Consider the following 21,299-nt stretch of genomic DNA (forward strand, 5'->3'; position numbering starts at 1 on the left):
ATAACATTAGATTCTCCGTTTGAAATTCATTCCAGATATAATAATCAGGGACTGAAACTTACAACACATGGTCATTCAAGGCAATAGAACCAAGTGTTTTGGACAGATCCCATCACTCTTGTCTTTGTCCTGTAAATTCCGAATAAGCAGGGGATCTAGAATTTTCGATAGCGAAATGAAAATTCGTTGCGATCAGCCTGAAAAGCTATCTCTCGTTATCGAAAGACGTCGGCCCAAACTTCTTGTGTTGCACCGGAGGTACGATATATCACGATTATCTCCCTACCCAGCACCCATCTGAAGGGAACAACCGGGAAAACAGACGAATATTTCGCAGAATTTCAAAGAAAAAGACCATAGGGAGACTCCAAGAGGTATGGTGGAGATGGAACAAAAGCTAATTGAAGTTCACCGTAAAAGCTAAAGCTGACAGATCAGAGTGGTGGACAGATTGTTTCCAAGCACAGAACAGGCATCTATACAGTCTATACAGTCAGCTTGTCTCGCTCATTTTATCTTAAGGCGTGTTTTCAGGCTCAGCGAATTCGAATACGGCTTGTTCTCGTCTAGTTTCAAGTTTCTAGTTTTTCGTCTAGTTTCAGCGGGTTCGAAGTTTCAACCCCGCGTTTGATGCACTAATTCACAACGCTTGATGCACTAGACGTAAACAACCCGTGTTCGAACCCACTGAGCCTGAAAACGCGGCTTTGGCTTCTCCTTGGTTTGTGCGTAATGACGGACTGTTTGCGATCGCTGGTATATACGCAACGGATAAATATTACTCCAACGCTTGTTCCCCGGCAGACCACAGTCCACCTGTGGCACTGTGATGTATCCCATTTTGAAACAAACGTTCATGACTCTATATATGTACATACCTAGGCTGTGGTTTCAAAGATCCATTGATGCCGGGCAGGCCAATTCATCATCTGGTTCCCGCCGAAAGAAATAAAAGTAAGTAAACCCTTGATCTTGGCTAGCACTATTCTAAGATTTAGGAAGCTTAAGTAATCCTACACTCGCCTTATTTATTTCTATATTTAAATAGATTCACTAGCTTTTTTCTGTATTGTGCGTCACACTAAAAAGCTTATGCTACAAACGTGTAATTCTGGGAAGTTGTTACTAAATGCCAAAGTTGCCCGTAGATATTTTTATAGGAACCCAGCCTGCGGGGACTTTTGAAAGGAACACAAAAAACCATTAAAAAGAATTTTAGTTAGAAAAGCTTACACTGGGGTGACACTGCATGTTTTTGCATGTTTTTCGTATGGCTGTAAGAAGTTTAAGTGCGCTGTCTAAGGGCTGCCCTTGCTGGCAAAGATCCAAAAACTTAATGTTGCTGTTGTTGTAGAAACAGCACAGAATCTTTTATAGATATTAATAAAAATAGATACAAAAATAAATTTATTGTGAAAAAATAAAATTTACATAAGCAGGCAGGTAATAAAAAAAATGACGCAATAAATTATAAAAACTCCCATTTGTCTGTTGGGTGGTAGAACTTATCAACCTTGGTGTACTTGATTAAACCCTAATGGCACTACCAGGTGTGGATGGACTCCATGGGAGTAAGAATCAACAAGTTTGTTTGCGTAGTAACCGTATTGTTTTTGGAAATAAGGAGCTAATCTTTGGCCTTCGTGTGGGTCGAAAGGTAAAGCTACTTCAGTTTTGACGTACTCTGAACCTTCCACTAAATTCCTAACTATCTCTGGCGGTAAAGCACTAATTGTGACGGTAGTGACAGCAATCTGAAATTAAAAATGAACTGTATGTAGACAAATCAAGGACGGATTAGGACCTTTTATGGCTGATAGGCTTATAAATAGAAAATACACTAAAAATATATTGCCGAAAAAATTGAAGAAAATTTTGCTCTCCTTTGAATGTTTAGTTGCCTTTGGGATCCAACAGAGCGGTATTTCTTGAATTTTACGGACAAAAAGTGTTGCAAAATTTAACCAATTAGCATTGCTTATTTATTTTTAAGGTCCAACTTGGCAACATTGATAACAATGTGACACTGTCCCAGGAACCAACTAGTTTTTGAAAGAGCAAATAACAATTTAAGGCAATCGAGTAACAAGGTATGAATAGACCTAAAAATGGTCTCGGGGAAAAAATGTTTTCGTTTTGATGTCTTTGGTACATTTCTTCGCCCTTTTCAGAAGAAAAAAAATCAGAGGAAAATTAAGAACCAATAGATTTATAAGGTCGAGAGAGGATTTATTTGAACGGAAATCAAAAGTTCTAATGCCCTTTTTAAGTATCCAAAAAGATTGTACGGGGATTAGCCACCCAACCACGCTATTGCTCCCCCACAGATTTTCAATAAAAATGTTGAAATAGCCATTTTGTTCAGCATAGTTGAAATGTCTAATAACTCCCTTTGGGAATAACGTGGCCCCCTGTAGCCATTGGAGAAAGCTTGGCGTCTTTGAGGAGTTGCGGGCAAAAAATTCAATTACTTATGAAATATTGTTCTATATGAAATATGTATAGATTTTTAGAAAACCAAAGGATATTGAAAGAATTTAAGATGTGTAGTTAATTTAATTTATAGAAAGTTGTATTATTATCGTCATAATTTGTCGGTTATAATGCTCCAAGGAATTTTGCTCTTCTCATTTAGAAGTACTTTCATTATTTTGCTTTTTGAGATTTAAGATTTTAGGGGAACTGGTCATTATAAATAGAATTTGCACCGTCTGAATCCCCATGGTCGAAAACACTATACAGGATCAAAGCACTTTGAACAATAAAGAAAATCTCTTTCTTGCATTGGAATTATTGAAATAGTTCCTTCTTTCTTCTTCATTTGTTCTTCGACGCAATTAAGGAACTAGAATTTGAGCAACTATTTCAAAAACAAATTCTCATAAAGAGAACTCAAAACCAGATTACCACAGCCACACCGTCGCGTCCTAAGCGCTAGATTATCTGACCCTTTTAAAGTTTTGTTTTATATTTTTTCTGTTCCCAATCACTTGGTTAGTACCTGAGAGAAACTTGTGACAATTAAGACAGAACTCAAATTGTCTTTTTTATGCTCTTTTCAAATGTGAATCAACAAAAACCACTTTGATATTTCTGATATGGTGATTTAGTCTCACTGGCCAGTTTATTTTTTCAAAAATATTTTTTTAAGTTCACTTTATTTGGACTTTAGTTCGCTCTTTATTAGGTTGCAGCTAATGCTGCAGCCATGATAAAGAGTAAATTAAATGTTTTGGGGCTAAAACCTTAAAAATTTAAAAAGGGCGCATGGCCTGATTGACTTCTGAAAAGCTCATGTTTTGATACCTATGCTTAGCTTGGTTATATTTTATTTTCTTTCCAAACATAGCATGAAGATTTTCACGTTCAAGAGAATAAAATTGTATTATATAATAAGGACTCTAACGTTTTACTTGAAATGCAATAACGCTGTTTATTAAACGTGTAAAGATCTAAAAGCTAGGTTTCTGTGGGAAAAAAAGCGATTGCCATACAAACTAGACGTACTAAATATACCAAATATATACAAACGTATAAGTGTTAACCATCCAATGGCACCTTTTTGGCATTAGTTTCATCCTAGCACTGCCAATTATTTCTTTTCAGTATTGCAGGAATGGAATAATAATATTAGTGTAACTATTGGGGGGGGGTCTAGACACTCTGTCCCTTCTAATGTCTATATTTTTTTTCTTACTACTTCTTATACTTTGCATAAATTCACCATTTTTTTACATGAAAGAATATCATAAAATTAAGTGTAAGAAAAGGCAAAGATAAAGTCACCGCCCTCCTCATGTCTCATTTATTAAGTATTTTTATCATTGGTGATCATTCAGTCCACAAAATAGCTTTTACTATTTAAAAATAAAGCTCACAAAAAAGAAGGCCAGATTTTGAAAATAAAAATGAAGATTATTGTTCACAATGATATTTATCAAACGTCAATACTACTACTAATACTAACAACAGCTCACCGCTGCACCAAGCCGCCTGAGGCCAACATAGCTACGCAAGCTCCTCCTCCATCCCAATCTATTTAAAGCCTCTCTCTTTACACCCTCCCAGGAAGTACCCATTTCCTTCAAATATTTCTTTATGACAGCCTCCCACCCCCAACCACGGACGACCTGCTTTCCGTTTAGCCCTAGACGGTTGGCCGAAAAGGACAATCTTCGGCAATCTGTCATCATTCATCCTCAGAACATGCCCTAGCCATCTCGACCTTTCTCTCATTATAGCCCTAGAAAGCGGGATTGAACCACACTTTTCATACAGCCTGCTGAAATACGATCAGCCAGCCGGGTACCCAGAACATTCCGCAGGCAATTTCTCTGGAAAATATCTAGCAAAATCTTCATCTGCTTTTCGGAGCCCCCATGCTTCAGAGCTATACTTGACAACTGTCATCACTGTAGCTTCCAATATTCTAATCTTGGTTTGCACACTTATCTTCCTATTCTTTTAGACTTTTTCAACTGTGAAAAAACACTCTGTGCCTTGGCTATTCCACTTTTAACATCTTCACTCCATCCATCATCTTCACTAATAATACAATCAATGTAAGTGAAGCTGTCCATTGATCAATCATTTCGTTGCCCAACGTTACCTTTTCATCTTCACTTATTCCTAGCCTTAGTTACTTACTCTTCTTAACATTTATTTTCAAATCTATTCTAGCACCCTGAACTCGCAAAACCTCTAAAAGTTCATTCATTTTGCTCAAACTTTCATCTAAAATGCTTAAAGTCCGGGAGTTTTTCCTCCTAATTTGATTCCGTGGACTCCCATTGTCTTTCTTGTGCTTCTTAAGACAATACCCATCAAAATGATCCATATAAAGGGCGATAAAACACAACCCTGCTTAACTCTAGATGTAATACGAAACCAGCTGCTGACCTCATTTCCTACCTTAACTGCAGCAATGTTATTCTCGTACATAGCACTAATCACTTTAATATATTTGTCTGGGTATACCATAAAAGGATAAAACCTTTGATAAAGCTCTTCTATCAACAGAATCGAACGTTTGCTCATAATCAATAAAACTGAGGACCAAAGCTGTTTGATAACTCAGGCACTTCTCAATTATTAACCTAAGAGAGAACATTTGGTCGATACATCCTCTACCCTTTCTAAAATTGCACTGTTCTTTTCTTAAAACATCGTCTAAAGCCTTTCTCATTCTAAAAAGTAACATATTACTAAGTAAGTTGCTACCTACAGAGACCAGACTAATTCCTCGATAATTACCACACTCACTCTTACCACCTTTATTATACAGTGGTTCAAGGCCGTATCCAGAGAGAGGGGGGGGGTACTCGGTTTGAACCCCCCCCCCCCACGTAATCTTTGACCGAGTCGAAAATTAGTCTAAAAAATACCTGTAAAGACAAAATCTTACCAGAAACAAAATATGCTCCCACACTAAATCCTATTACATTTTGTGGGTAAACGGTTCTGATCAGCTTACGCAATTAGGTAACCGTAGGTAACCCCATGTTCAACTGACATTGCATTGTAAATTAGGGCTAATATGCACTATTATCCTATTGTATTTTGTGGCATACAAAAATCCTATTGCAATTTTGTGGGTAAATGGTGGTGATCAGCTTACTCAATTAAGAAACCCCATGTTCGCCTTATTATGCAAGGTCAGACCTTGCATAGTAAATTAGGATTAATGGGGGCTCGAGGTAAATGTTATAAGAGAGTGCGAGACTGTCAGTTCAGTTCAATTTCAGACTTGGATAAGAGAAGAGCAATTTTCAACATGAAAAGGACATTACGTCGTTTTTCGCGCCCAAGCGGACCAGGGATGTTTCTGACAGTGGCGTTAGCGGGACATCTGTGGAGCATTTATCTACATCTGTGGATCTGAAGGGCACTGGAGCCATCGTTGAAGCTTCTGAATCACGCACACTAAAACCAACCACGACGCAACACGCACCTACACCAACCCAGTCTCTGTCGTTGTTTGCAAATGACATCGGTCGTTTTGTCTACAAATCATCCAGTCTCGATGCAAATTCTAAACTTCGTTTTCTGAAGAGCCTTTGGACTCCAGATATCTCCTATATTTTTCAAGTATCCGAAAAACAGAAGCTGAAGTTTCAGTTAACTTGGCTCGCTCGTTTCAGTTGGTTGTCCTACTCTCCGTCTGAGGACGCTGCTTTTTGCAGATTTTGCGTTCTGTTCTCGTCAGAGACAGCTGGCAAAGGCTGCCACCAGTGCTTGGAGAATCTAGTCACCAAACCATTCAGGAACTGGAAGGATGCGATAGAGTGCTTCACAACTCACCAACAAGCAGAGTTTCATAGAAACTGCATCGTATCGGCTGAAAACTTCATTTCTGTCTTGGAGAAAAGGCAGGACAATATCGTGCACCAACTAGACGCGGCGAGGAAAGCGCAGGTTCAAGAAAATCGCCAGAAGTTACGACCAATTGTTGAGACGGTGATATTTTGTGGGCGGTAACAGCTTGCCCTTCGTGATACCAACGTTTCCGTTACCGATGACTCGTCCAAGGACGAAAGGTGACCGGAGTATGCATGCAGACGATCCAGACCTTCTCAACCACTATAGAACCTCGCTCTTTATTTCTTTCCTGGACCACTTCACTTCCGAGCTGAAACAACGGTTTGTGCTTCACCAGAAACTGCTGTCAAACCTCAGCGTCCTTTCTCTTGCCAAAATTGTTTCAGTCGATCTGAAGGCATTAAACCTGGAGTCATTGGTTGAATTGTATGGCGATATTCATCCCGGGCCAGACTGTCTGAAGCAACAAATTGAGCTATGGCGCATCAAGTGAGAGAATGTTCCGGTATCAGAGAGGCCTACTTGTGCTGTGTCTTCGCTTCAGGCATGCGACGCCACCTTTTTTCCAGATGTTTTTCTTCTTCTGGCCGTTCTTGCGACGTTACCTGTTAGCACTGCTACTCCGGAAAGAAGTTTGTCAACGCTCAGAAGACTCAAAACCTGGCTGAGAAATTCAACAGGAGAAGAACGATTGAGTGGCTTAGCCCTCCTTGTAGTCCATAGGGACGTTGACATCTGCCCTGACAAGGTCATCGAAGTTTTTGCAGGGAAGAAAAATCGTTGCCTTGATTGCGTTTTATAGATATTCGCCCTTGCTTTTAGCTAAAAAAAACTAAAAAATTAATAGACTACTTCTACTATTTGGCTTCTTTTTGCGTTAACTGTTTTTGCTATCTCAAAAAAAAAAAAAATTAGCTTGTAGTATTTAACTGTATGTAAATACTTGTCTTGTTTTTTCGTTACTAAAAAAAAAAAAAAAAAAAAAAAAAAAAAAAAAAAAACCCTTAAAGATACGAAAGTATGCCTAGTGGACGCGTCCTCGTTGACAAAGGGCGGGCTAATGGCCTCGAGCTAACGTATTGTTGCTCGAGGATGTTAGACAAAGTCCACGGTAAAAAATCGGGTACCCCCCCCCCCCCCCCCCCGAACAAAAATCCTGGATACGGCCCTGCAGCGGTTTGATTAATATTTTTGTAAAATCGCTAGGTACTTTCTCTTTTTCAAAAATAATATTCATAATCTTCAGTAGCTAATTTCTAACCTCAGAGCTACCATATTTAAGAAACTCATTTATCACACTATCAGCTCCTGGAGCTTTATTGTTTTTTAATCCTTTTAGTAACATCAATAGTGAAGAGATTTTAGCTAACAGCGGACCCATTCACGAGAAGATTTAATTAAAATTTGTATTAAGGTAGAGCAACCACCAAACTTCACTTTATTTAAACTTTTTTGTAATTTAGCACGACAGCCAATTAAAGAGCTTAATTGTCAATTTTTTGCTGTATAGAAAGAATTGTACGGGAATATAAAAATGAGTGACATCTCTGCTTGCAAATACAGGACCCGGAGTTCGAACTCAGCTGCAGCAACCCCCTGCAGGATCAGAAATTTGATTCCAGTTCTGAGATTATCCAAAATTTTCTGCATAACATTGAAAACAAGAAGAAGAAGCAGAAGAGAAGGGTTGACGCCGTCTTATAGTGCTGCAGTGGGATTAGTCTGTGTTCGGTAATACGAAACTCGGAGTTTAAACTCAACTGAAGCAACCCACAACAGGGCCCAGAAGTTGATTCCGCTGATGAGACTATGTGAAAGCGTCTCCGTAAGAATCTAAACAAGTAAAAGAAGACTATCGGGAAAACCCTGTGGTAGAACAATGGTGGGATAGATCTCCACTGACATCGAACGTTTTTGGAATTTAAGTAGGAATAACAAATCAGAGACCTTCATTTTCAATCCTTGACTGTATAGAAGTAACTCTGAAGGAATTTAACCATGGGTGAAAGCGTCCTGTAATGGTGAATTGGAATTGATCTCTTTTTGGTAATAGGGGACTCGAGGTTCGACCTCAGTTGTCGTAGGGCCTACAACTGTATGAAGATTACATATTAGTTTCTCCAAATACTAAAACAGGAAGAAGAAAAAGAACATGGGGTGAAAATTTTCTGTTTTACATAGCCTGAGCTTGCCAATCAAATAAATCTCGTTTTGACCGAGTCTGACGTTTGATGAGTTCTGGTGTTACCTAAACCACATTGTGAATTAGCAATGTTCATTCACTCTCTCTAAAATAAAAAAATATTAATGTTTAAAGGCTTATTGGTAATGAGATTTTACTAACACCGAAACTTAGCTACCGGTAAATTTTTGCAAAAGTTAGTTCTAAACTCAGTCATAGTGAAAACTTGGCAATATCGAGAACTAGGTGGCTTTGTCATGCAAAGCCAGCCAAGTAAAACAAAATTTCGTTCACCAATTTTCATTACGCTGAAAACAACACTTTAAATGCGCGTGATTTGCCTTTTCCGCCTTAAAAGTCCAATGGAGACAGGAGCCGCCAGGAAAAGTTGAAAGAACGGGTAATATCACTTGAAAAGACATAGAGAAGACACGACTTTAGAACGACAAAACTAGTCCGATTTATTTAAAATCTGTTAAGGTCGAGCTTATAAGACAGATTTAATTTAAATCTTTACTTGATGGTCAAAGACTTCTTCTTGTTTAGGTTAATACGAAGATGTTTTTGCATGATCTCATCACCGGAATCTAATTCCTGTCCCTGTGATGAAGCTGAAGATTATGTATTTTGACATTTTTACTGACAAATTCGGAAGTTTTAAACTAGGCTTGTTAGGAGTTTCAAAACTCATCTCCCAGGAGTCAGAAACATAAAATTGGGTGATGTGTTATCGTTGATGACTGTTAAAATCATCAAAGGACACTGGGGTATATAGGATTTCTTTTTCTAATGCCAAAAGTAAATATTGCCATCTAGTAGTCTTTAGAGACCTTATGGGTCGTCATGACTTTGATAGGCTCCAGGATCAGAACATGACCGGAACTTTCAAAGAACATTTGATGTGAAAATGGCAGTCTTATGATTGAGAAATGCAGAGGAAGGATGCAATATATTTTTGGGAAAATATGTTGTGAAATAGTAGAGGATGTCTTAAGGAGAAAATTTAAAAGTCTGGCTAGGAATGTTAACGAAAATGCTTTAAGCTTAGTAGATACGAGAAGGGATTCGGACAAGAAGTTTCCAAGTGATTGATCTTGCGAGAATAAGAGAAAAGTAAGGGAAGTAGAGAAAGGGAAGTTTGCTTTTCCGGATTTTCTTACGCTCCGGAGCCGTCCCACAATCATGGAAGTCCGCCTATGTTATGTCTAACCCAAAGCCAGATGGTGATCCAGAGGGGGAGAACTTTTTGCGCAAAAAAGCTAGGAGTTACTCTTTCCTTCAAAAACCCTCTTTCTTCCAGCTTGATTATCCCACTTTATAAGTTCTTCATCAGACACACAGCTGAATATGGATGCCTGGTATGTGCTGGTACTCCAAAATCACAGTTGGCACCACACCAGAAGATCCAGAATAGAGTCAATAGGACGGGCTGCGCCTCTGCACTTGACTCGCTCCAGCCTCTAAATGAGACGTTTGCTATAGTGTCGATGGCTGTTTTCTATAAGTACATGAATTCAATTCCCCCAGACGAGCTCTCTCACATTTTATCCCCTTTGTTCATCCATCAAGGCAGACATGAAGGCACAGAGCTCGCTCTAATTATCAAAAGGAAGACGCGCCAAGAACCACACACTTGAGAAGCATCTTCACCCAGCAGTGCACTTCTATCTGGAATGATGTTCCTGGGGATATAATTCCTGCAAATCCCTCTGTTGACTCCTTCAAAAGAAGGTTCAATAGACAATAAAAACCAGAGACTTCGGAAGAAGGTAAATGAATTGTGGCATATTGGATACCTGTGTGTACCTGGCACCGTGAATATAGGAATAAAAAAAAAAATCAATCATGTCTGAATATAGGAGATACGAAATGGATACCTGAAGATTGCCGTTCAATTTGCTTCAGCCGATCCTATGCTCTTAAAAATGAAAGGGGTGGGCAGTGGGCTTGCAACCAACTCCTGAAAAAACTTCAATCATAAGTGAAGTATCAGTAATCAGTCTACCTCTAACTGGAGACTCCGTGTCGATGCCCTAGGCCCTTTTATAATACCCTTTGATGCCTGGACTCACAGCAGGATCCAAGGTCTAAGGTAAGGAAATGGAGGTCATTGATAAAATTAGCCAGGATCTGGAATATTTAGCTAGACGGAATAGCCATAGCAGTTAGATATTGTCTTGACATGTTAAAAAATTGAGAGAAACTTATGTGATAGAGTTCTCTAATATACTGAATTTGATTGCGTAACTTTAACCAAGATTCCTACCCTCTTTGAGGGTGTTTTACCTTTTTCAAAAAAAAATTCACGTGTTTTGAGCTTTTGACGGGTTTGTGTAAAATTAATGAGTTTTACATATTTGGAATTACCTTCAAAATTCAGTTCTTTTAATATATATATATATATATATATATATATATATATATATATATATATATATATATATATATATATATATATATATATATATATATATATATATATATATATATATATATATATATATATATATATATATATATATATATATATATATATATATATATATATATATATATATATATATATATATATATATATATATATATATATATATATATATATATATATATATATATATATATATATATATATATATATATATATATATATATATATATATATATATATATATATATATATATATATATATATATATATATATATATATATATATATATATATATATATATATATATATATATATATATATATATATATATATATATATATATATATATATATATATATATATATATATATATATATATATATATATATATATATATATATATATATGTATATATATATATATATATATATATATATATATATATATATATATATATATATATGTGTGTGTGTGTGTGTGTGTGTGTGTGTGTGTGTGTGTGTGTGTGTGTGTGTATATATATATATATATATATATATATATATATATATATATATATATATATATATATACCATCAAAATTGACTTTTTGGGATTTGGTTACTATTAGCACGAGTAACTCTTTACCTAAATTTTATTACCACAGACGCGTCTAATTTGCATGACAAGTAGTTTAAAAACGGAAGAAATCTCTGTCCTTTCATGAGTGATACGTTAATTAAAACCTTCTGAGAAATTTCAATTTTGAGGTTGTGATAATTACGAAATTCAAATGAAAGGAAAAATAGTACTAGTTCTACTTTATTGTTTATAAATAACAACTTTAAGCAAACTTTAATTTAGCTTAAGCTTATATTTTGCACCATTAGGTAGGGGAGGACGGTCGTAATATGCAAATTCGACTGGAATTGGTAAATGGTATGAGTGTCTGTGTGATATATGGAATATCACACTTTTGGTCCAGCCTCTGATATTGATTGCTCCAGTACCATTTTTAGGCCACTTCTGACATAAAATATCGATACTTTTGTTCCATCTTTGAAATGGTCGTCTTCTGTTGACCAAAGTTCTCCATTTTGGTATTGCAGGGGCTTTTTTACACTATCTTATATCTATTCGCGTAATAAACTTAAAACTAATACTTACTAGAGATAGCAAGACTAACAGTTTCATTCTGACCCAGACCTGGAATGAAAAGAAGATTAGGCTATAAATAATTTACATGTCTATAACTAGTTTTACTCATGAACAAGGAATATAGAGAGACTACAAGGAACCTCGAGGGGATGGGAAGATATTGCTTATGTTCAGAAGCAGGCACCAACATAGGAAGGTTTTCCGGGGGGGGGGGGGGCAAAAATGGAAAGTAGTCTAATGATAATTTGAATAAGAAGTGCCCAGACATTGAAAGCATTTAAAATTCCAAGCGAGGGGTGTCTACCCCTACCTACGAGCGTATCTACTTGAATTCCCCTCAGATGTGAACTATCTGGGGGGGGGGGAAGTGTCAGGAACAATTGATCCTCAGCACGAGGTAGAAAGAATGGGAAAAAACTTCTTTGAAATATATAGCTACAATTTAGAAATATATAGTTAATATATATTGCTAGATTATAGACATAGAAAAGGGGGTTCTAAATGGAGGGGGCAATCCCGGGATATTTTGTCCCCCAAGATTTCGGAAAAATAGTCAATTTATTTTCATTGGAAAATAACATTTCCTCGTATTTTCACCAGAAAATGTATGTTCACATACGTAATATTCTCACCAGAAAACCTGGTATTTTGAAATATTTTGTCTTAATTTTTTCAGTTTATCTTTTAGCAATATTTTTAATATTTCTAATCAGTTTTCTATTTTTGCTGTTCCGATATGTTCTTTCTTTTTCAGCAAAAAATACTGATGGCACCTAAGTTTTGTTGGTGCCCCCCCCCCGCAAATCGCATCTTTGTCCGCCCCGCGATAGAAACTGAACCCGCGGATCTTTTTGACAGTGGCATTCCCTGTGACTTGTGACACATCTACCTTTGTAAAGAGTAGGCTCATGGCATCACATCTAAGTGGTGGAACAATAGGAACATCAAAGATGGCATGAATGTTGAGAGGTTGGCTTAAATTACATAATGAAGACTGTTGTTGAAATTATCAGCTTTCTGATTGTGCAGTGAGAGTAGGGTCACAATAACAGTGACAAACAAAATAGCAGATATATTGGTCAATGCAATTCCAGTAAAGGTGATATGATGAAAGTGAAGAATTTGTCAAAACATGGGCTAGCCAACATTATTTCAAGAAGAAGACAAGAGCCCAAACCCTGGCTGCTCTAATATGCGCTCAATAGAGAGCCCTACAACAAAGCTTTTATGGCTGGAGAATTTAATCGTTATGACTTTGACACTCATTTGTTTTGGAATCTAAACTGAGTGACTCCATGGTGTTTACCATTAACAATCGAAACAAGCTAAACGCACATATTGGAATGAAGTCATACAAAGTAATACACCACTTGGTTCTGCTGCAAAGGGAACAAATATACCTGTGGCACACGACTCATTATGTTTACCAAGTGCAAACTCATCTTTACAGCAACTGCCACTTGTAAAAAAATACTGTCATTCCTGCACTTGAAGGTCAAGGAGCGGAAAGAACCAATCACAGATTGACTTCCTAATACCTCCCTATTCCTATTACCATCCAATTACATCTTATACCAAGGAGATAAAAATTCATTCAGGGCTAAAGAGCTTATTTGGGTACTGACAGAGGTACAAAAATATATCTGATTATTTTCCACTCAAGACAAAATTAAAGCTCTGTCCTAGTTCTAAAATGACAATGAAGCCCATCAGACGTCTTAACACAGTGAAACATTGTCTCCATAAAGTGAGAACAAAATTGTGCAGAAAGCTGAAAAGTCATTTAATCCTCCTCAAGATGACAGAGACCCATAACCAATTAAAACATCATCAGGAAGTCACTGTGGAAAAGTGGATTAAATTTACTCCAAAGTTAATGCTGCAGCAGGTGAAGTAGTAGCTTTGTGGAATTTCGATCAAAAAGGTGATTATCAGGTAAACCTATGAAACTATTGAATCTGAAAAGAGCTGCACACAAATTGAAATTCCATCCGATTCAAAAAATTAAAGAAAAAACACCGTAAGTCCATGAAGGCTGACAGAAAAAGGTTCTGGGGTGATATTACTCAAAACCACGAGAAAACGGAAAGGCAATAATATACTCGAAAGCTGTATTACACGCTGGTAGAGGGCAATAGAAAGAAAATCTCTTTTTAACTGTTTCTCAGCTCTACTGACGATCTAAAAATCATCCACATCCCTCCCCTTGCCTCCAAGCCATTGAGGAGGCTAGCAAGGAGATTAAAACGTATATGCTGTGCAAGGGAGCAGTGGCGGATCCAGGGGAAGGGTGAGGCCCCCCCTAACGTAGTCTAAAGTAGTGTCATTTACTTAATTAACGCAAGTTTGCGTTAGCGTCCCCCTAAATAAAAAAAATCCTGGATCCGCCCCTGCAAGGGAGGCATTCCATACGCTTGGAGACTTCTTGAAAAAAATATTGGGCCTGGGGTGTGACTCCACAGCAGCCAAAACCCTAGAAGTCCTATTCGAGTCAGCTTTTGCCAACTGATGTTCTATAATACACAATATTTGGCAGAATGAATAGTTCTCCAATGAATGAAGAACATTTAATATCGTTCATGGAATTAGAAAAAAGGTGACCTGCAAAACTGTAAAAATCCTCTTAGTGTTTTGATAATTTCAATTCTTTTATACCAACCTCGTGAGTCGTTAAAGAACTTATAGAGCAGCAGAACAAGACCTATCAAGCCTCATTTCAGACCAGGTAAATAGTGTTATGACAATATTTTTTTGGCATTTTCTAGCTTACGCTCAAAATTAAAACCGCAATTTAAGAGCCAGAACCAGATTGTCGTTGATTTTGTAAGGCCATCTGTTTGGTTTTATTTTTGTTCCAAGCCACCTGTTTTTTAATCTACCGGTGCAAAATTTTATTAAAGAATCAGTTCGTTCTGCATAGTAAAAGAAATGCTTCTTTTGCTATGTTTTACTACATAGTAAAAGAAAGAAAAGAAAAGTTGGATTTAAACAGCTAAAACGAAGTTTGAAAAAACAATTTGTGTCCTATATATTTTGCTACACTGCTATTGACAATATTTTCGCTTTTTCAAACTATTTGTTAAGCATTATTGCAGATATTGGACTCTCTAAACTTCATGCTTCACTTTCAATTTTGGAAAAGATTCCTCTCAGGATTTGGTTTGTGGTTTTCAGAGTCCAATAGCAGCAAGTTCCGATTCTATTCGGTAAGTGAGTTTTTGCGTTTAGTCTCGCCCTGTTACAATATTTTGTTATTTTCCAACTGGGAATCTTGACGTCTCTATTAGGATATTTGGTAAGACACCTATTTTCTTTTGAACAAGTCTTTTTTTTATACATCCAGATGCCGCTGGTGAAAATCGTTTCATATCTAAGAACGATGTATTGTTGTTGATTTTAGAGACATCGTTCACTGAACGATAAGTCTGCCACTGGTTCGATCTCTAAATGGTCTAGAAAAATTTTTGGTACTTCCTTGTAAGCTAGTACACACTCTAGAATTTGTATCGCGAACAAGAGACAGTAACCGGTTTTCAATGTCGTTAAACCAGACAATTAGCTTCGGCTCGCTGGGAAACTACATTGTAGCTATATTTCAATTGAATATTTAGTTGGTATTTTGGTTAGGTATTACCTAACATTTTTATTATAATATTATTTATTACATTTATAATATCATAAATGTTTTTACATTTTATATATTACATTTACATTATTTATACATTTATTGTATATTATAATGTCAATTGTACACACTGAGAATTTGTATCACGAACAAGAGACAGTAACCGATTTTCAATGTCTTTATACCAGACAATTAGCTTCGGCTCGATGGGAAACTGCATTGTAGCTATATTTTAATTAAATATTTAGTTGGTATTTAGGTTAGGTATTACCTAACATTTTTATTATATATTTACAATATTTTCGTTTAAATTCTGATCAATTATAATCCTTTCCCCGGAAAAATTCTTATGGTGCTCTCGAGCATGAACGAAGTAAAATGTATGACATTTTTTTAATTTTTCTGATGGGACTTTTTGGAGCGTTCTAGGGGTATTAACCGGTATGAGTAACACTCAAGGAGGAAAAAACTCCTAAGGAAAGCTCAAGTATGTGTTATAGACTCTGTACCCTTCCTCTTCCTTGTCATAATAACCATTTCAAGGTTTTTTTTTCATCCAAGAAATTCAGTTGGGCTGCTACCTAGTTCCCATCTAAGTATTGTAGTGTATAGGAGTTTTTCCCCTTTTTTCAAACGACAGCAATGACTTTCAAAAATCCTTTGATTATTGCATCACTGCCTAGAAGTATAATTATTTGTTCTTATGCAGGAAATTCAACTCGCCAGCAAAACCAGTTCTTAATAAATGTTTCAATGTCAAGGTTAACCAGTCAATTAACTTGGCATACGATAGCTGATATTTTTTTTTTCCTCTAATGACATCCTAGACCGATAGTTAAGACTAAAAGGCAAAATGTTTGCTAAAATACCTTGTTAATCATGTTTGAAATTATAGTTAGGTGTAATCAGGACTGACCACTAACAAAGAAGTGGAGGGGGTCAAACAAGTGCATTTCAAATCTGAATACATGAATTTAAGAATTTTGCATATGCTATCCAGATTCCCTGGGGGAGAGCACAGGATTTTGGGGAGAGAACAAAAGTCTATGGTCGTATGGTCGTTTTTAGTACTTTATTATTGTGTTGTAAGGCCCACAACAAGCCAAGCTTCTTGGGCCAAATAATTTTTCTTTATGTCTGTAATACAGTTTAGTATTAATAAAATGATTGATTGATTGTATAAAACTCCGAAGGCCTTCGGTGTTGAAACTTGGGCAACTTCTTTTTTTCTACAATATTCCATGAGAAACATGAAAGATTTGAATTTATTTAAGAATTGTAACCACGTTTTTTTGAAATTTTGTAAAAAACGAGCTGCCTGAGTAGGGTTGCCATCCGGTGAGAAAAAAAAGAATTCTTGAAAAAAATCACTAAATAAACACATAAATCACTAGATCATTGACTAGAAATCACAGAATTAAAATACTCTTTATCATTGTAATTAATTATTACTTCGTTTCTTTATCATATTCTATACAGGCACACCAACAGGGAGGGGGTAAAATTACCCCTAGATGTAGAAAAATACCTTTAGTTTGATGCTGTTTTTTTTTTCAAGCGAAAAATACCCTTGAAATTTTGAGAAATGCCTTTTTGCATCTTTATGCAGAAAATGGAAGAAAATCCTTGCTTCCTCCCTGTTCCCGAATTGGTACCCTTAGCTTATAATCCGATCACTGAATCTAATCGAAATATTTGCTTTTTATTTTTTTTTTCCTTGTCGATCACAAAGCCCAGTTTTTTCCCAAAAAATATAGAGACTGTTTTTCTTTTTACTCTAATTGAGCTAGTATAATTACTGGGACACCAGTGACAATTTTGAAAATGGTCTTTCCATAATTCCATGGAAAAATGTGTCTCACTCTTCACAAATTTCGATAAGCATCCGCCTTATTGCTTCTTAAAAATAAAGTGGCACTTGTTAATTATACGAAACACACCCAAGAAGTAAAGTTAAGTTAATCCTAATGACATATGTCAAAATGTGATGATAGTACCGTACTTTACTTTATATAACAATATAATTTGGGCTCTACATTTTCACATTAGAGGGGTGTGGGGGTAAAGCAACTTAACATAACCTTACCCCCACCCCCCCAATGTGCCAATATATAGCCCAAGTTGTACAAGTCCAATCCATTCTGTCACCCATTATTTGTCTTTGTGGCAATGAAACTGGTTTTCATAGATCTTACATTATCCTTATTATCATTAGCAAATTATCTACAGCATAAATTCATCCCAAGACCTATCCTCAGGTGCGGCGTGGGTCATGTTAAATCTAAAGGTATAGTTTTGGAACCTTTCAACTATTCTAAACAAAATGGTCATCTCAAACTTTTGATCGAACAATTTTTGGGAAAAAAGGGACACCAGAAATTTTAATTTGCGTTCAAATGAGCCCTTTCCCCATGTTCTACAACCGCTGGTTCGATACGATCATCCCTGGGAAAAAAAGAAATTAACACGCAGCCGTGATTTTTCTTCTGGCAAATAATGCAAAATTCAACACTTTTGCAGATAGAAGCTGGAAACCTCTACAATGCCGAACCTAATGGTTTGAGTTTATTTAAAATTCTTTCACTTTTATTGGGTGTTTCCTCCCTCTTTGAAAAATCAGGCAAATTTTCACAGTTTCTTAGCCTTTTATGGGTAAAATTAAGCTTAATGAATCTTATATATGTTGAATTAACTTAATAAGCCGATGATATATTGATTGATATCAAAATTCCGTTTCTAGAATTTCGGTTACTATTGAATCTTGTAGCTCCATTCTTACAGTTCGTTACCACAAATTGTTTGATATAAAAAACACATACATCCAAAAACTCAAAGAATAGGACGTTATCTGCGTTTATTAGGTGTTTCAATTACAAATAAGAGAATTTGGAGAATATTGAAGTTTTGATTAGATATTAAAAGTAGAAATTAAAATCTTTAGACCATTCCCTTCTAGGATTTATCCGATTGAATCATGAACCTACATGCTAAATAGTGAGAAATCACTAGATTTAGGAAAAAATCACTAGTTTTAGAACGAAAATCACTATAAATCACTAGCCAGAAAAAATCACTAGAAATAGTGACAAATCAGTAGGGGTGGGAACTCTGTGCCTGAGTTCTGATGCAAAATGTATCTGATAAGTAAAAACTAAGTTGATCTTTATTTCATAATTGCTGATACCGACATTTAATGTCATAATGACATAATGGTCAATTAGACTAACTGCCAACAAAGAGCGTCAAAATTAGTTAAGCTGTAATAATCGGGTTATGATAGATACATGTAATTTTATTACATATTTAAATTTGTTACTTTAGATTTACATCTTCGGGCCATTTTATTTTTAAGATTCTTTCCCTTTAACTTTTCGTTGTTCTTATTTTATTTTCTTAATTTTCCCCTTTTTATATTTCAAATGCTTTTATAGGCCTTCATTTCACATCACACTAGTTTTGCTCGTTCGGCTGATGTTCACATCTTCTTTTATAACTTAACTTGCTTAAAGTCCTGTTTAAGTTGTTTTTATTATCATTCTGATAATATAATTATTAATAGTAAAATTATTTTTATTAATACTAGAATAATAAAATTATTATTATTCTGAGTCATTAAAATAGGAAGTCACACTTCATTGATATATGAAGTGTGCTGATTACAATTTTCGTAAAGAGGCGTGGAATAATGCTAGCACTTCGGTACGGTTCTTGACGAGGGGCACCACTTTCCATCATCGCGTGCACATTTCAGAACGCCACGAGTGTTGCAAAGCTCTGTGGCGATAGTGTTTCTGTTAAAAAGGTGTTTGTAATTTCTGAAAGTTGGTTTTCCCTCAGTTACACCTTCCCTTTCTTTTTTTGTTAGTTGAGACATGTTAAATTAGATTTCACATCAGTTGATTAGATTTCATATCAGCTAATGAGGATCATAATTAGTCACGAATTCTTCCAATTCTTCCAATAATGGTTCCAGTGTCACTGTCCTTGGTACTTTAATAGCCTGTAATTTCAACAGCATTAAGGATTGAGCAATACAGCTGTTATCTGAACTCTTTTTCAGGGGTGGATCCAGGACTTTTTTAGGGGGGGGCGCAAAATAGGTTGATCCGATAGACTTGTGTTATGAGCAAGTTTAATTAACGCAAACTTGCGTTAATTAAGTAAATTACTACTTTAGACGACGTTAGGGGGCTCCCCCTCCCTCTGGACCCCCCTGGATCTCTTTATTGTTGATATAACACTTTTCTTGGCAATCATTTACTTGAAACACCGACTGGCTGAATTCTGGTGTTATTCCACGGTGATTACTGGTGCCAATGATCTCTGAAAGTGGGTTACACCTCGGTTATTGAGTAACCAAACGGTGAAGTAACATGGGTGCCACCAGGGGATGATACCTCCAGGAAAGCATTTTCAGACTATACTCTACCACTTCATATACTTCACTCAAGGCCATATCCAGGGTGTTTGAACAACCCCCACTCGAAATGTTCATCTGACTCGTGAAAACGTAACGAAATGCATATAAAAAAATGTTTGGTATGTTTTTTAAAGTTTTCTTTTGTACCCCCCCCCCCCTGAACAAAGTCCTGGATACGGCTCACTTCACTTAATGTAGTGGGGAAAAAAATTAAGACAACCATGGATTAGGAAAAAGTAAAGAAGAATGAAAAGCTTACGAGGCTCAATTAAAATCCTCAACAAAGATGTGTTTACTGAATATACGGGTAGGTAACTAACTTTAGTTGAATCATATTCTATTCCTTAAATTCCCGTAATCTCGGGTTCTGTAACCTTCAAAAGGGCCGCCTTGTAAATGGTTGACATAGTAATGCGTAACCTCGAAAACGAAAGTATTTTGCATATTTATTGCAAACTTCAAACATATATTAAAATACTGCAAGTTTTACAATTCTAAACTTTGGTTTATACCTTAAAAATGGTGCATGCACTCTGCCAAAAACAGGGAAAAAGAAGATTAGGGTGGGACCACAGACAAAAATTATATGAAATTAAGTGGGACGGAAATAAGATGATTTTTAGATGAAAGAATCTAAGACTACAAGCCGGCTGTTAAAAGTGCAACATGTACTATTTTTTTAACTTTTAGAAGAGCCAAAAAGCAAAAAAAGTTTGCCGGCTGTGGCCGCTCCGAAGGATAAGGCTAATGGAGATAAAGGGAACATATTCTTAGCCAACTTTTTACGCTCTTTTCAGTGGTATAAATAAAATTCAAGTATTCTGAGCGAATTCAAAATATTCAATTTTATGGCATATGTCTCTTTTTTCCTAGGTAAAAAAGGCGACAAACACCAGATCCCCATGTTACATCTCCATAAGATAATCTTCTTCTGTCAGTCTGAATTATAACACGACCAGAAAGTATCTGGTCATTTCGTTCGCACTGTCAGATAGAGCTGCCTCCAAGTTTCATTTTGATATATAATTTTCCTTCGACCATCGTTTCGTTGAAATGCAAGAGACTTTATCCAGCCCTACTTTTTCGCACTAGTTTCCTTTTTTCTTCCCCTTGTTTCACTCTAAAATCAATTACAAGGACCTGCCGGAATATGGGCATTTTTGTTCATTCTATTGGATTGGGCGTATC

At 36.2% G+C, this 21,299-nt stretch overlaps 1 long non-coding RNA gene across 1 annotated transcript; it reads right to left on the minus strand.

Annotated features, from left to right (window-relative positions):
* Positions 1 to 1,401: 1,401 nt before the first annotated feature.
* LOC148946258 (uncharacterized) lies at positions 1,402 to 20,433 on the minus strand. Its single transcript, XR_016142608.1, has 3 exons — positions 20,371 to 20,433; positions 12,076 to 12,114; positions 1,402 to 1,754 (listed from the first exon to the last, which is right to left on the minus strand). It is a non-coding gene; the product is annotated as an uncharacterized LOC148946258 (long non-coding RNA).
* Between the last annotated feature and the right edge of the window lie 866 nt (positions 20,434 to 21,299).

The sequence above is a fragment of the Artemia sp. Qi Xiang Cuo genome, chromosome 12, assembly GCF_049724085.1.
Source record: "Artemia sp. Qi Xiang Cuo chromosome 12, ASM4972408v1, whole genome shotgun sequence".
NCBI lineage: Eukaryota > Metazoa > Arthropoda > Branchiopoda > Anostraca > Artemiidae > Artemia > Artemia sp. Qi Xiang Cuo.